Consider the following 16378-nt stretch of genomic DNA (forward strand, 5'->3'; position numbering starts at 1 on the left):
GTGTCCTCCCTCCGGGTCATGAGACCTTTCCTCCTAGCACATCCCCAGGACTTCTGCCCAGCCCCCACACCACTACAAGCACAAGGAACAGGGGGAGGGTCGACTGGCCAAGCCACCTTGCCCTCTTGCTGAGCCTGGATGGATGCCGCTGAACTCAGGAGTGGGCTTCCCTTTCCCTTGACTCTTGGTCATGGGGTGGAGACACTTCATCCTCACACTCAGTGAGCTTGCCTGTGCTTGCTCCCACCCACGGTGTACCTATAAAGCATTTCATTCCTCTCAATAACAATTTTGAGTATGTGCCCTTTGGCCCTGGATCAGTTTGACTGACTGGGCTGCCCTCTTGAAATCAGACTATCAAACCCAGCAGGATGTTTTTCTTGCAAAAACTCTGCAAGAGTATTTCATTCCTGACTTCATCGGAACGTTGGTTCTAAAGCTTCTGCACCCCTTACTCTGATGTTCCCTAAGTCGCCTGTTCAGCTGAGCTTCCATGGGGTTTAAACTGCCTTGTTTCTTAGTGCATTCAGTTCATCATGCAGACTTTGCTGACTGCTGTTAATCTATCACATTAGGAAACAGGCCTCCTCCTAGCATCATGGAATATCCTTTTTCCTACCTGGGTTCATGGGCCCAAAGTACAATAGTGTGAACAATAGTGTGTTCAGTATATGAACATTTGCTTTGTTTCTCTACCACAGACACCACCAGTCTGAAAAAACAGATGTCTTCAAACATGCTGATCTCCCCCACCCCCAATTCAGAAGAACTTTGAACATCTCCCCCTGTCAGGAAAACCAACATCCCCTGTCCACAATTTTTTTTCTTTTTTCTTTTAGGAGTGTGTCGTTGCATCAGAGATAGCTGCTAGATGCACTTTCTGGCTGTTGCCCCTTCTATGCTACTGTTCTCTCAGCCCCAATGCCGAACTCAACCAACACTCAAGAATATGTATAATTATAGGATAACCAATCATCCAAATATCCAAATATTTCTCTGGAGACCTCTGTCTTTAGTTAGTGATGTACAAACTGCCCATCTCCTGCTCTGGGGGTTCTGGGGAAGGGCAATCTGTTCCTCTCGGGGCCTTGTGCAATCATCTGGAGTAGCTCTCCATCTCCATAGAAGACCCAAGACACTAATGGCAGCTGCCCTTAGAGTACTCCTGGGAAAGTCAGCGTGGGACTTTCTCATCCATCCTTCCAGGAGGTAGAAGAGGATCTAAAGGGAAAGAGAAATACTTTGAGTGAATGACTGGAGATGAATGACTATCGCCGATGAGAGACATTTTGGATTCTGGGACCACAGGCTAGACTTCCTGGAAGATGGACTGTTGGCAAGAGATGGGTTGCATCTCCCCAGGGTTGGAAAGTATGTGTTTGGCTACAGTATGAAGAGCTTCATCAGGAGGTCTTTAAACTGACTCCTACGGGGAAGGGAGACATAAAGTTGGGAGTAGGGGTGCACAAAAGCCACTTACCTGGTCTCGCAGCTTGCTTCGCGGTGGGGGGGGAGGCGCTTCGCTGCTCCCCCCGAAGTTCAGGACAGGGGGGGAGGCTTCCCGCCTCACCCGGCCGAAATTCAGGCTGGGGGGGAGGCTTCCCGCCTCGCCCGGCCAAAATTCAGGCCGGGGAGGAGGCGCCTCGCCTCGCCCGGCCGCGAAATAAAAAGTTAAAAAACAAACAAACACACCCCCGTGATAGGCTTCGTGACGATTAATGTAGCCTATCATGGCTAGATCTGCAAAGTCAGCCGTGATAGGCTACGTTAATCGTCACGTAGCCTATCATGGGTGACTTAAAAAAAAAAAGCGCGTACGCAAATGGCGGCCCCCATAGGGAGCCGCCATTCGCGTTCCTTATTTGGTTGCTGTAGTCTATATAAATCTTTACGTAGACGATGGCGAAAATAAGGGCAACGCAAATAGCGTTTTACGTAGACTACAGTGACCAAATAAGGAACATGAATGGCGGCTCCCTATGGGGGCCGCCATTTGCGTACGAGCTTTTTTTTTTTTTAAGTCACCCATGATAGGCTACGTGACGATTAACGTAGCCTATCACGGCTGACTTTGGAAATCTAGCTGTGATAGGCTACGTTAATCGTCACGTAGCCTATCACGGGGGCGTTTTTGTTTTTTGTTTTACTTTTATTGGAATGGCGGCAGCGGCAGCCTCTGCCCCTGTCGAAGACCTGACGAACCGCCGCCGGGACCCGCCGCCGGGAGGGACATTCGGGAAAGGTAAGTCCCATTCCGGGGGGGGGGTGCGGGGTGCGGGGGGTGCAGAGAATTTCTCCCCGAAACTACTTCGGGGGGCCGAAGACGTTGGAACTCGGCCCCCCAACGTTTCTGGGAGAAATTCTCCCCCATCCCTAGTTGGGAGTAAAAATGAACGAAGGCTCATGCACCACAAAAGAACAGAAGGATCAGAAAGGGAGCTGGAGTTGCACTATATGTTAGAAAACCCCTGCACAGAAAGACACGAAGATGAGCTTGGTAGGCCCATCGAGTCCATCTGGGTTAAAATAAATGGAGCAAAGAAGAAAAGGAGCAGGGTGGTCAGAGTCTACTGCCAGCCACCCAATCAAGGTGAAGAGGAGGATGAAACAATTGAAAAGCAAATTGCCAATGTTTCAAGGAAGCAAGATGCAGTAGTAATGGGGGGCTTCAATTTCCCCAACATTTGTTGGCAGACAAATTCTGCCAAAGCGGCGCTTCCAAGAAATGCCTGACTTGTGTTGCTGATAACTTCCTCCTACAGAAAGTGGAGGAAGAATCTAGAAGATTGGCTCTCCTTGACTTGATCCCAATGAGCAGAGATGACTTAGTGTATAAAGTAGCACTTATGGGAAGTTTGGGCGAAAGGGACCATGTTATACTTGAATTCTTGGTTCTAAAGGAAGCAAAAGCCTAGTGTAGCCAAACTCGTCTCCTGGATTTTAGAAAAGCTGACTATAATGAACTCAGAACAATGATAAGTCAGGTTCCATGGCAAGCGACTAGGGTTGTACGAAACCCCTCTTACCTGGCTGCGCCGAGTTCTGCTGGGGGGGGAGGCTCTCCGTCCCTCCCCCCAGAATCCTTGCCAGGGGGGGAGGCGATCCGGTTCTCCCCCCTGGAATCCTTGAAAGCCGGCTGTGCTCCACGGCGGCTCCACGGAGCAGCCGGCCAGGCCCAGGCCAGGGCCATCCGCAGCCTGATTTCTGGCCGCGGAGGGCTCTGGGTAAGGGGGGGGGGGAAAGGTGTACGCAAATGGCAGCAGCTATAGCCGCCGCCATTTCGGTTCCTTATTTTTCTTTGTCTTAGTCTACCTAAATATTTACGTAGACTAAGACGAAGAAAAATAAGGAAAGCAAATGGCGGTGGCTGTAGCTGCCACCATTTGCGAACACCTTTTTTTTTTTTACCCAGATGTTTTAGGCTATGTAAAAACTTACGTAGCCTATCACTTCTGGGTAAAAAAAAAAAAAAATTCGTACGCAAATGGTGGCGGCTATGGTTGTCGCCATTTGCGTTCCTTATTTTTCTTCGTCTTTTTTTTTTTTTTACAGAGACATGATAGGCTGTTTAAAAACTTACGTAGCCTATCATGTCTGTTTAAAAAAAAAAAAACCAAACAAGACTGCAAATGGCGCTGGAGCCATCGCCGCCTGGAACATCCACCCCAGGTAAATCTTGTCCCGGGGGGGGGGATCCACGGAGGGGCAGGGGGCGCAGGCGGTTCTGCCATGGAGTTCGGGGGACCGAATATAATGGCATTCGGCCTCACCGAGATCCGTGGCGGAATTCTCTGACATCCGTACAAGCGACTCTAATGGGAATTGCACAGAATAACACAGAATTGCAGGGATGGCGCCAGGAAGGCTAAAGCGTCAGGAAGGCTAAAGCTGAGAATGAGCTGAGGTTAGTGAGAGATGCTAAAAGCAACAAGCTGGCTTTCTTCTGATACGTGCATAGTAAAAGACAGAGGAAAAACTGTTGGTTCATCTATTCAATCAGGATAGCAAAATGATCGCAGATGACACAGAAGAGGCAGAAGAGCTCAATTCCTACTTTGGCTCTGACTTCTCCTGAGAGAAGCTCTATGAGCCCCATGGCAAAGGCTGAATGCAGGCTGAAGGGGCAGAATTGCAGCTTAAGATCAATAGGCATATGGTCAACGAGCACCTACTGACTTTGAAGGAGTTCAAATCTCCAGGGCCAGGGAACTGCATCCTCTAGTAATGAAGGAACTGGCAGAAGAACTCTCAGAACCACTGTCTATGATCTTTGAGCAGCCATGGAGAACGGGTGAAGTGTCAGATGACTGGAGAAGGGCTAATGTTGTTCTTATCTTCAAAAAAGGGTAAAAAGGAGGAACCTGGGAACTCCAGACCCATGAGTCTGACATCAGTCCCTGGAAAATTCTGGAGCAGTTGATAAAGCAATCCATCTGTAAGCACCTTGAAAACAAAGCAGTGATTACTGGAAGCCAACATGGCCTAGTATACTATGATTCTATGATTCTAAGACCATTGCACAGGAGGGGACCTCCCAGGATTTTACTGATTAACATTAGATCTGCAGCTGTGTTTCTTTATTGTTTGTTCTGTTGGTGTAAGGAAGTAATTAATGCCACGCTTTGATCCATCAAACATTTCCAGGCCAAGACTGATTAACCGCATGGGTGGTGGCAGCAAAACCGTAAATAGACAACACAGTGGGTCTTGCGGCCTGCCCTACTTCATGGCGTTGGAGGTGCAGCTTCCCTTATGTTGCACTCATCACTAAAAGTATTCACGGTACAGCAACATCTCTTAGTTCCCATTATTCTGCCTAAAAGAGAAGCAGGGGTGTCTTTTTTCTTTCTTTCTATTGTCTCAAAAGGCTAATTGAGAATGAATAATTCCCAGCTTCAAGTTAGGGCCCTCCGTTGGACATCTTCTCAGAAATTAGGGGTGCACGAAAATCACTTACCTGGTCTCGCAGCTTGCTTCGCGGTGGGGGGGAGGCGCTTCGCTGCTCCCCCCGAAGTTCAGGCCGGGGGGGGGAAGCTTCCCTCCTCTCCCGGCCAAAATTAAGGCCAGGGGGGAGGCTTCCTGCCACCCCCAGCCAAAATTCAGGCCGGGGAGGAGGCGCCTCACCTTGCCCGGCCACAAAATAAAAAGTAAAAAAAAACACAATGCCCCCGTGATAGGCTACGTGACGATTTACGTAGCCTATCATGGCTAGATCTGCAAAGTCAGCCATGATAGGCCACGTTAATCGTCACGTAGCCTATCACGGGGGCGTTGTTAGTTTGTTTTTACTTTTCTTGGAATGGCGGCGGCGGCGGCAGCCGGTCAAACGATCTGGCTGCCGCCCCCGCCCCTGACGAAGACCTGCCGAACTGCCACCGGGAGGGACATTCGGGAAAGTTAAGTCCCATCCCGGGGGGGGGGGTGCAGGGGGCAGGGGGGTTGCGGAGAATTTCTCCCTGAAACTACTTCGGGGGGCCGAATACGTTGGCACTCGGCCCCCCAAAGTTTCGGGGAGAAATTCTCCCCCATCCCTATCAGAAATCCATGCAGACAATCAAGCCTACAGGGAGAAGTATCTGCAGACGACAAGAGAGATCAAGAAGAAATTAATGTTGTCTGCCATTTGAATGGTACAATATAAACATCTTAAATGAGATCATTATAAACAGAAACGGAGACTGCCATTCTTTCTCTACAGATTACTCTGAGAGGAGCACGATGACTAATTTCTATCTCTGTTTGCTCCTTGCCAGCCTCGGTGCTTTCACTCACGGTGCTTTCACCACATGAGTTCATAGAATCATAGAATCATAGAATCATAGAATCATAGAATCATAGAATCATAGAATCATAGAATCATAGAATCATAGAATCATAGAATCATAGGGTTGGAAGGGGGCAATGCAGGAATCCAAGTCAGAGTATCCCTGACAGATGGCTGTCCAGCCTCGTCTTCAATGCCTCCAGTGTGGGAGAGCCCACCACCTCCCTAGGGAATTGGTTCCATTGTCATATTGCTCTAACAGTCAGGAAGGTTTTCGTGATGTACAGCAGGAACCTGGCTTACTGTAACTTGAGCCCATGATTCCGTGTCCTGTACTCTGGAATGATCATAACATCATAACAAAGCATAACATTGCCTCAATATATTCACTGATACAAAGCATATTTCACATGTGCTGTTTATTTAGGCAGCACTGAGGTAGCACTAAATGTGTGCTTACCAAAAAGAACGTGAGTTGTGTGATTAGGGACCAACAGGGTTTCTAACGTTTCCCATCAAGACGATGCTTCCTGTACTTGTATCAAGGAGAAGCTGGAGGAATGGCCTATTAAATCTAATTGGAAGGGCAAGGGACCTGGGAACCAATTCAACAGTGGTGGTACCTGCAGATTCGGTGCCATTTTTATGGACATTCAAATAAGCTTCGTGAATTAGGGATGTCAGAGAATTCCGTGACGGATCTTGGTGAGGCCGAATGCCAGTGCATTTGGCCCCCTGAAATCCATTGCAGAACGGCCTGCCACCCCCCCACCCCCCGCGCATCCCCCCCAGGACGAGACTTACCTGGGGTGGATGTTTCGGATGGCGGCGGCTCCAGCAGCGGCTTCGGCGGTGGCAGCAGCGGCTGGTCTTCCAACCAGCTGCTGCTGCCGCCATTTGCAGTCTGTGTTTCCCCCCACCCCTAGACGTGATAGGCTATGTAAAGACTTACGTAGCCTATTATGTCTGGGTAAAAAAAAAAAAAAAACGCTTACGCAAATGGTGGCGGCTACATTTGCGTTCCTTATTTTTTGCCATCTTAGTCTACATAAATATTTAATAAGGCGTAATATTTAATAAGGCATAATAATTTATAAAAATATTTAATAAGGCGTCTTAGTCTACGTAAATTTTTAATAAGGTGTAAAATAAGGAACGCAAATAGTAAGAGTATTTATGTACTCAATTTGGCTGGTGCAGATGGGTGACCTTAAGCAAAGGTGATTGTTACCTTGTCGTGGTGCTGGAGCTTGAGCACCTCAATGATGTCATGAGCTAAACCGTGAAGGGACACCTAAGACGGGACGGTCATGGCAGAGAGGTCAGACTAAATACGATCCCTGGGGAAGGAAATGCAACCCACACCAGTATTCTTGCCATGAAAACTAAATGGATCAGTACAACCAGAGATATGTTTGTATGCCATCGGAAGATGGGACTCCCAGGTCAGAAGATGGTCAAAATGCTACTGGGGAGGAACAGAGGATAAGTTCAACTAGCCCCAGATGTGATGACGCAGCTAGCTCAAAGCCTATCAGCTAGCAGCCAATGGTGCTGGTGGTGAATGGCGCTTCCGATGTTCTAAAGATCAACACACCATAGGAACCTGGAATGTAAGATCTATGAGCCAGGGCAAATTGGATGTGGTTATCGGGGAGATGTCAAGATTAAATATAGATGTTGTGGGTGTCAGTGAACTGAAATGGACTGGAATGGGCCACTTCACATCATATGACCACCAGATTTACTACTGTGGACAAGAGGACCACAGAAGAACTGGAGTAGCCTTCATAATTAATAATAGAGTGGCTAAAGCAGTGCTTGGATACAATCCAAAAAATGACGGAATGATCTCAATTCGAATTCAGGGTAAGCCATGTTACATCACAGTGATCCAAATATACGCCCCAACCACAGATGCTGAAGAAGCAGAAGTAGATCAATTCTATGAGGATCTGCAGCACCTACTGTATAGTATGCCAAACAAAGATGTTATTTTCTTTACAGGAGACTGGAATGCCAAGGTGGGTAGTCAAACGACAACTGGAATTAGAGGCAAGCATGGTCTGGGGGAACAAAATGAAGCGGGACATAGCTGATAGAATTTTGCCAAGACATCTCACTGTGCATAACACTCTCTTCCAACAACCTAAGAGACGACTTTATACATGGACTTCACCAGATGGTCGACACTGAAATCAGATTGACTACATCCTTTGTAGCCAAAGGTGGCGGACATCTACGCAGTCAGTAAAAACAAGACCTGGAGCTGATTGTAGTTCAGATCACGAACTTCTTATTGCACATTTAGAATCAGGCTAAAGAGAATAAGGAAGACCCACAAATCAGTTAGATATGAGCTCACTAAGATTCCTCATGAATATGCAGTGGAGGTGAAGAATAGATTTAAGGGACTAGATTTAGTAGGTAGGGTCCCGGAAGAACTGTGGACAGAGGTTCGCAACATTGTTCAGGAGGTGGCAACAAAAAACATCCCCAAGAAAAAGAAAACCAAGAAGGCAAGATGGCTGTCTGCTGAGACACTGGAAGCAGCCCAAGAAAGAAGGAAAGCAAAAGGCAACAGTGATAGGGGGAGATATGCCCAATTAAAGGCAAAATTCCAGGTGTTAGCCAGAAGAGATAAGGAAATATTTTTAAACAAGCAATGTGCGGAAGTGGAAGAAGATAATAGAATAGGAAGGACAAGAGACCTCTTCCAGAAAATTAGAAGATGATGCTGTCAAGGTGATGCATGCAATATGCCAGCAAATTTGGAAAACACAAGAATGGCCAACGGATTGGAAAAAATCAACCTATATCCCCATATCGAAAAAGGGAAGCACCAAAGAATGTTCAAACTATCGAACAGTGGCACTTATTTCACATGCCAGTAAGGTAATGCTCAAGATCTTGCAAAGTAGACTCCAGCAATTCATGGAATGAGAATTGCCAGATGTACAAGCTGGGTTAAGAAAGGCAGAGGAACTGGAGACCAAATTGCCAATATCCACTGGAAAATGGAGAAAGCCAGGGAGTTTCAGAAAAACATCTATTTCTGTTTTATTGACTATTCTAAAGCCTTTGACTGTGTGGATCATAACAAATTGTGGCATGTTCTTGGTGGTATGTGGATACCAAATCATCTTGTCAGCCTCTTGAGGAATCTGTACAACGACCATGTAGCAACGGTAAGAACAGACCACGGATCAACGGACTGGTTTAAGATTGGGAAAGGAGTACGGCAGGGTTGTATACTCTCACCCTACCTATTCAACCTGTACGCAGATAGGGATGTACGAAAGTCACTTACCTTTTATCGAAATTTGATTTGAGGTGGGGGGGAGGCGCTCCATCCCTCCACCCCCGAATCCTGGCCAGCCGGGCCGCAAATGCCGGCGGCCATAGCTGCTGCCGTTTGCGTCCAGTCAGCCGTGATAGGCTACGTAAATGTTTACTCAGCCTATCACAGCTGAGTAAAAAAACCCCAAAAAACGCGCATATGCGCTTTTTTTTTTAATCAGCTGCGATAGACTACGTAAACATTTACGTAGCCTATCATAGTATTTTTTAAAAGGCTAGACATGATAGGCTATGTAAATCTTTATGTAGCCTATCACTTTTTTTGGTTTGTTTTTTTCCCCCACTGGAAATGGCGGCGGTGGCAGCCGGTCAGAAGACCGGCTGCTGCAGCCGCCGCCGCCGCCGCACCACTGAACCGCCGCCGGAGCCACCGCCGCCAGGAGGATTTGCCCAAGGTAAGTTCCGTCCTGTGGAGGGGCTGGGGGGCAGACCGTTTTGCCACCAATTTCTGGTGGCTGAATGTGCTGGCATTCGGCCTCCCTGAGATTCGTGGTGAAATTCTCTGACATCCCTACTGGCTGAGTACGCAAACGGCGGAGGCCAGAGCCGCCTCCATTTGCGTCCCTGCAGTCAGCCGTGATAGGCTACGCAAATGTTTATGTAGCCTATCATGGCTGATTTAAAAGGAAAAAAACAACGGGCGTATGCAAATGGCGGCGCCCATGGGCGCTGCCATTTGCATTCCTTATTTTGACACGTCTTCGTCTACGTAAACATTTACATAGACTAAGATGGCAAAAATAAGGGGAACGCAAATAGTGTAGATGCTACGCTATTTGTGTTCCCCTTATTTTTGCCGTCTTAGTCTTCGTAAATGTTTATGTAGAGTAAGACGTGTCAAAATAAGGAACGCAAATGGCGGCACGCATGGGCGCTGCCATTTGCGTACGTGCGTTTGTTTGTTTTTCTTTAAATCAGCCGTGATAGGCTACGTAAACATTTACGTAGCCTATCACGGTATTTTTAAAAAATCTAGTCGTGATAGGGTACATAAATCTTTACGTAGCCTATCACGTTTTTTTTTGTTGTTGTTTTACTGGAAATGGCAGGGGCGGCAGCTGGTCGGAAGACCAGCCGCCGCTGCCGAACCGCTGCCGAACCGCCGCCGAACCGCTGCCGGAGCTGCCACAACCAGGAAGATTCACCCAAGGTAACTCCCATCCCGGGGGGGGCGGGGGGGGCAGACCGTTTCGCCACCAATTACGGGGTGCCAAATGCAGTGGCATTCGGCCTCCCCGGGATTCGTGGCGAAATTCTCTGACATCCCTATGTAGGGATGTCGGAGAATTTCTCCACGAGTCTCTGGGAGGACGAATGCCAATGCATTCAGCCCCCCGAAATTGGTGGGGAAATTCTCCAACACCCCCCGGCCCCCGGAAGGGACTTACCTCATGTGAATGTCCCTCGCAGCGGAGGGTCCCGGCGGCGGTTCAGCGGCGGTTCGGTGGTGGCGGAGGTGGCCGGTCTTCTGACCAGCTGCCACCACTGCCATTTCCAAGTAAAGTAAAAAAAAAAAAACGTGATAGGCTACGTAAAGATTTACGTAGCCTATTACGGCTAGATTTTCAAAGTCAGCTGTGATAGGCTACATAAATCTTTATGTAGCCTATCACGGTTGACTTTGAAAAAAAAAAAAAGCACGTACGCAAATGGTGGCACCCATGTGTGCCACCATTTGCATTCCTTATTTGGGTACGGGTAGTCTCTGCAAAGATTTACGTAGCCTACGGCGAAAATAAGGGCAACGCAAATAGCTAGGCAACTTCTTGCTAGGCAACTATGGTGCAATAGCACTATAGCGCAATAGTGCTATAGCGGTGTCATCAATAAGTGGATGGCATGAAGCTCTACCTCTTTTTTCAAATCTTCACCAAGGTTGTCCGTAGCATCCCTGTCCAAATGTCTGGAGATGGGGAGTAGCTGGATGGGGAGGAATAACTGAAGCTGAACCCTGACAAGACCGAGGTACTTTTGGTGGGAGACAAGAGGAGGTTGGGGGATGTTGACCTGGTGTTTCATGTGATATGGCTACCTTTGAAAGACCAAGAGCAAAGCCTGGGGGTCATTTTAGACTCCCAGATGTCCATGGAGGCTGAGGTGTCAGCTGTGAGCCAGACAGCGCTGTACCAATTCCATGGGATATGGCAGCTGCTCCCCTGCCTTCCCAACCATCTGCTCCCATCGGTAGTACATAGGGATGTTGGAGAATTGCGCCAGGGACTCCAGTGAGGCCGGATTCTAAAGATTGCCCTGGATGGGGCAATCCCCCCTGTCACCCCATGGAATCGCCCCTGGACTGAACCTACCTGGATCCAGTGGCGGCACCAGCTCCGGGTGGTCTACCGGCCGCTGCTGGGCTGCAGCCACAAATGGCAGCCGCTATGGCCGCCGCCATCTGCATCCCTGGCAAGCTATGATAGGCTCTGGCTGCAAATGGTGATAGGCTATCTATGTAGCCTATCATGGCAAAAGGCATGGAAACAAATGGCGGCTGCTACGCCATTTCCATCCCTGCCTTTTGCTGTCATACGCTATGTAGATACTTACATAGGCTATTACGGGTTGGCAGCAACGCGAAAGGCGTAGCAGCCACCATTTGCATCCCTGCAGAGGCCGTGATAGGCTACTTATATATTTACCTAGCCTATCACAGCAAAAGGCAAGGAGGCAAATGGCCTAGCAGCCATCATTTGCATTCCTGCCTTTTGCCGTGATAGGCTACGTAAATATATGCGTAGCCTTTCATGGACTCTGCAAGGATGGCATAGCCCAGCCCATTTGTGGCCGGCGCAGCCCAGCAGCAGAAGAGGAAGCCACGTGGGCAAATAACCTGCTAGTCCAGCGGGATCAGATGCAACAGCGCTCATCAGGGCTCCTGCACCTTTATCTCATCAAGTGCCATTTTTATCCAGTTACATGAAACTGCAAAATCTTTCAAAATAACTTTCTGTGTACCGGACTCCTGTCCATTAACACTTATTGTGCCGCAGTATACTTGTGATTCTCCAAGCTCCAGAAGGCATTTCTGCTCATGAACACAAATGAGCAAGAGCCCCCTATCCTCCTCCCACACCTCGTTCCTATACCCTGGCCGAGTACGAACACCTGATGCCAAGGAGGACCATACACCCATCAGAATCTGGCCACGTGCATCCTGCCAAAAGCAGGTGCCCTCCAGAAAGTCTAATGCAGAGCCAAGGCACTCCATGACAATGTTTTCTTACATTCTCATTGACATTTGAACTGAGGCCAAAGTCTTGTGCTCCTTTTGTGATCTTTTGTGCCACAGATCTCGAGACGTGTGCCTCCACACCCAGTGTGAAAAGGACATACCCTCAGGTGGGCCCTGGGGAAGGCGGAAACGTCTAAATTCAGACATCACCTCTGAACCTGTGCCAATGGTTTGTGCTGTGTTGTGACACAAATCCTGAGTCGTGTGCCTCCTGTTTAATTTCTACAATATGTCACGTCATTTGCATTATCACTTGAACGTAGGTGTCGTTTAACAATTCTTCCTTTCCGCAATCTCTTACCTGAAAGTCATTTTGGTCCTTTCCTGAGTTCAACAGGGAACAATTCATTGCTCTCATCAGAAGATTCCTAGGTCAGTGTAAGCTTCAGTCAGAAGTCACAGAATGTCAGCACAAAGGCTTCTACTGAGTGCTTTGTTGGAATCCTACTGATTTCATACGACAAGACCTTTTAATGTAACTCTTATTCTCTATGAAAATGTAAAAGTTTTGTGAAAGAGACACATGTAAGAACAGGGGGAAGATGAAAGAACAGTATTTTGGATAAATATTTGCAGGTAGCTGACGATGCAGTTAGGTGCACAAGACTTTCAAGATGCAAAGGCTTCTGGGGAAGATATTTGTCATATTCGTTATATTGGCCCATTTTCAGATTTCTGGTACACAGGCTGAACTTCGGGACACGTTTCATATTTTTGTTGGATCAGCAATGTCACATTTGAGTTCTTTAGTGTATAGTCCTATTGAGATTAGGGGTGTAAGAAACACTTACCATGTTCCGCTGGGGCCATCCGTGGTTGGGGGGGGAGGCGCTTCATCCCCTCCCTCCCTCCCGGAATCCTCCCCAACCTGTCTCCTCTCTGCTGCTGGGCTCTGGCTGCAAATGGTGATAGGCTATGTATGTAGCCTATCATGGCTACCGCCGGGATGCAAATGGCAGCAGCTACGCCATTTGTGAACCTGTGCTAGCCGTGATAGGCCATGTAGATACTTAAGTAGCCTATCACATCTTGGCAGGGATGCAAACGGCAGCCGGTGTAGGGGCCGCCATTTGCAGCCATAGCCCGGCAGCGGCTGGAAGGCCACCCAGAGCCGCCTGGTAGCCCCCATCCCAAGGGGATTCCATGGGGTGTTGGGGGGGATTGCCCCACTCTGCCATGGACTCCAGGGGGCTGGATTCTAAAGATGTCCATGGCGGAATTCTCCAACAACCCTAATTGAGACAGATGTCAGCCACTGAACTTGGATGCTGATCTTTATCCAATGCGGGGTAGATGGAGCATGGAGGGGATCCACTCTTCAGTAGGCGTGGTGGAGAATGTTGCCACAGATCTCAGTGAGACCGAATGCCAGTGCATTCGGCCCCCCGAAATCCATGGCAGGATGAAGCCCCTCGCCCCCCCTCCCCACTTAGGGGCCCAGAACGGAGCTTACCTTTGTTGGCCATTCCGGTGCTCCTCGAATGGCGGCCGCGTCTGCAGCCGCCATTCGCGTCTTTCAAATGGCCATGATAGGTTACGTAAATACTTACGTAGCCTATAATGGCTAATGCAGGGACACCATTTGCATCTCTGCGGAGGCTGTGATAGGCTGTGTAAAAATGTAAGTAGCCTATCACGGGAAAGAAAGGGAACGCTCTAGCTGCCGCCATTTGGGTTCCCTTTTTTTTTTTTTTTTTGCCATGATAGGCTATGTAAATATTTACGTAGCCTATCAAGGCTAAAGCGGGAATGCAAATGGCGTAGCGGATGCCATTTGTGTCCCTCCTTAGCCGTGATAGGCTATGTAAATATTTATGTAGCCTGTCATGGGTAGGCATAGGGATGCAAATGGCATCCCCTACACAGGACACCATTTGCGTCTGCAGCAGCCTGGCAGGATTCCAGGGGGGGAGGAACGGATCGCCTCCCCCCACCTGTGGAACCTAGCGGAGCCAGGTAAGTGGGCTTTTGTACACCCCTACTCTTCTTTGCTCCATCCGGCCAGCATTTCTGGCTAGACGTGCATCTCGCGCCTCTGATCATGGGATTGGGGTAGGGAAAGGGGACAGACACCTGATAGATAGGGGTATAAAGCAGCTTCCGCAGTCTCCTCACCTCCTGGCCCCAAAGTGAATCCCCTATCTGCTCTCTCTGAGCTCCATTGATGAGCCATTCCACGAAAATCTGTTCAGGAACAGAGAGCTGCCCTACATCTTCCACAGTGAGGACAGAGGAGAATAATGCCTTCAGTGTCTCTGCAATCTCTTGATCTTCCTACATTACTCCTTGAACCCAATGGTCCTGGTTACAACCAACGTGCTGGCAGAGAGCAGGATCATGCTGATCGCACTGCTTCTCACACCTATTCATCCCCACAAGCATGATGTGACATGACATGCTCTATGCAATGCGTAAATTATATCAATGCAGAAGTCATTCACAAGGGAATACACCTTGCTCCACTCAGATAATATCACATGTGATATGGGAACACAGAAGCATGTATGTCCAGAAACATTTTTGACTGGATGGTTTATAGCACTCCCTTCAGCATCCCCCAAGTGATTGTATAGTGACGTGTGGGTATTGTAGAGCAGGTGGGAACACTTCAGGCTCGCAGGATCTCCTTGTTTTTAACACAATACTAAGATGGAGAGACCTGGGTCAGTTCCATAAGACTTCCACTTAAATCTAAGACTTCTGAGCCCAGCGATTTGTTTTGTGCACCAGAACTGTTTCATGACCCCAATCCCTGCACACAGAAATACCCTCCTGATAACCACTCCCCCCAACCCCAATGTGCATTCCATCAGCATCATCTCCTCCAGATGCTAGTCAAGCTTCTTTAAGAAGTAATTCCCGAATGAAAAGTAAGACTTCTCAGTAGGGAGGGACTCCTCTGGAGCAAGGCTTATAATGAACTATAGCTGAGCCCTGGGTGGGAGTCAGGAAGCTCTGACAATTGAAGCCTGCAGAATTGGTGTAGCCACTGCTGGAAACCATGTCTTTTACCTCCTCCAGGGCTTTGTACTGGTGACCTTGCTCCCTGATCAAACCTTTGTCCTACTCACCTTGCACTCCTGCTTGACTCTGCTTCTTGCATTGTGTATTGTATGTGACTACTCATTTGTGTTTTGACCTTTCCTGCTCTTCAGATCTCTCTTTCAGAACTCTCCCCTTTGCATTGTAATAATGCACCTTTGATCATTGCCTTTTTATTGCATTTCTTTTGGATTGCCCTTACTTTAACTTAACACTGAGCATGATCCATGAGTGGCATAGACAGCTATGCAGCATAGACAGCTAGGTTGGCTAGGGGACATGTTGCCCTAAATACCTGGAAGGCCACAGGTTGCGCCCTCCTGCTGCAGTGAGACCATACTACTCACATACATGTATACCACATATTTCATTCCATCTTCTTTTGATGAACATATGTCTTCTATTGTGTTGAATGTGGTTAAGGGAGATCAAAGAGCGATGCCTATGATGTCTGGTCTGTGGTGGTGGCACTGCAAGTTCACTTTCGGTAGACCTCTGAGTGACAGCAAGCATTTTTTTCTTAGAATGGATGGGTTTTGTTTTTTGTCTTCTTCTTCTTCTTCTTCTTCTTCTTCTTCTTCTTCTTCTTCTTCTTCTTCTTGTCATATTTGGTCTTAAACAGGCAGCCCCATCTACTGAAACAGAGAATCATAGAATAGTAGGGTTGGAAGGGGCCTATAAGGCCATTGAGTCCAACCCCCGCTCAATGCAGGAATCCAAGTCAGAGCATCCCTGACGGATGGCTGTCCAGCCTCGCCTTGAAAGCCTCCAGTGAGGGAGAGCCCACCACCTCCCTCGGTAATGGGTTCCATTGTCATATTGCTCTAAGAGTCAGGAAGGTTTTCCTGATGTTCAGCCGGAATCTGGCTTCCTGTAACTTCAGCCCATGATTCCATGTCCTGCATTCTGAGATGATCGAGAAGAGACCCTGGCCTTCCTCTCTGTTACAACCTTTCAAGGACTTGAAGAGCACTATCATA

The sequence above is a fragment of the Heloderma suspectum genome, chromosome 6 (genome assembly GCF_057233095.1).
Source record: "Heloderma suspectum isolate Gila_16-S chromosome 6, 16-S_ref, whole genome shotgun sequence".
NCBI lineage: Eukaryota > Metazoa > Chordata > Lepidosauria > Squamata > Helodermatidae > Heloderma > Heloderma suspectum.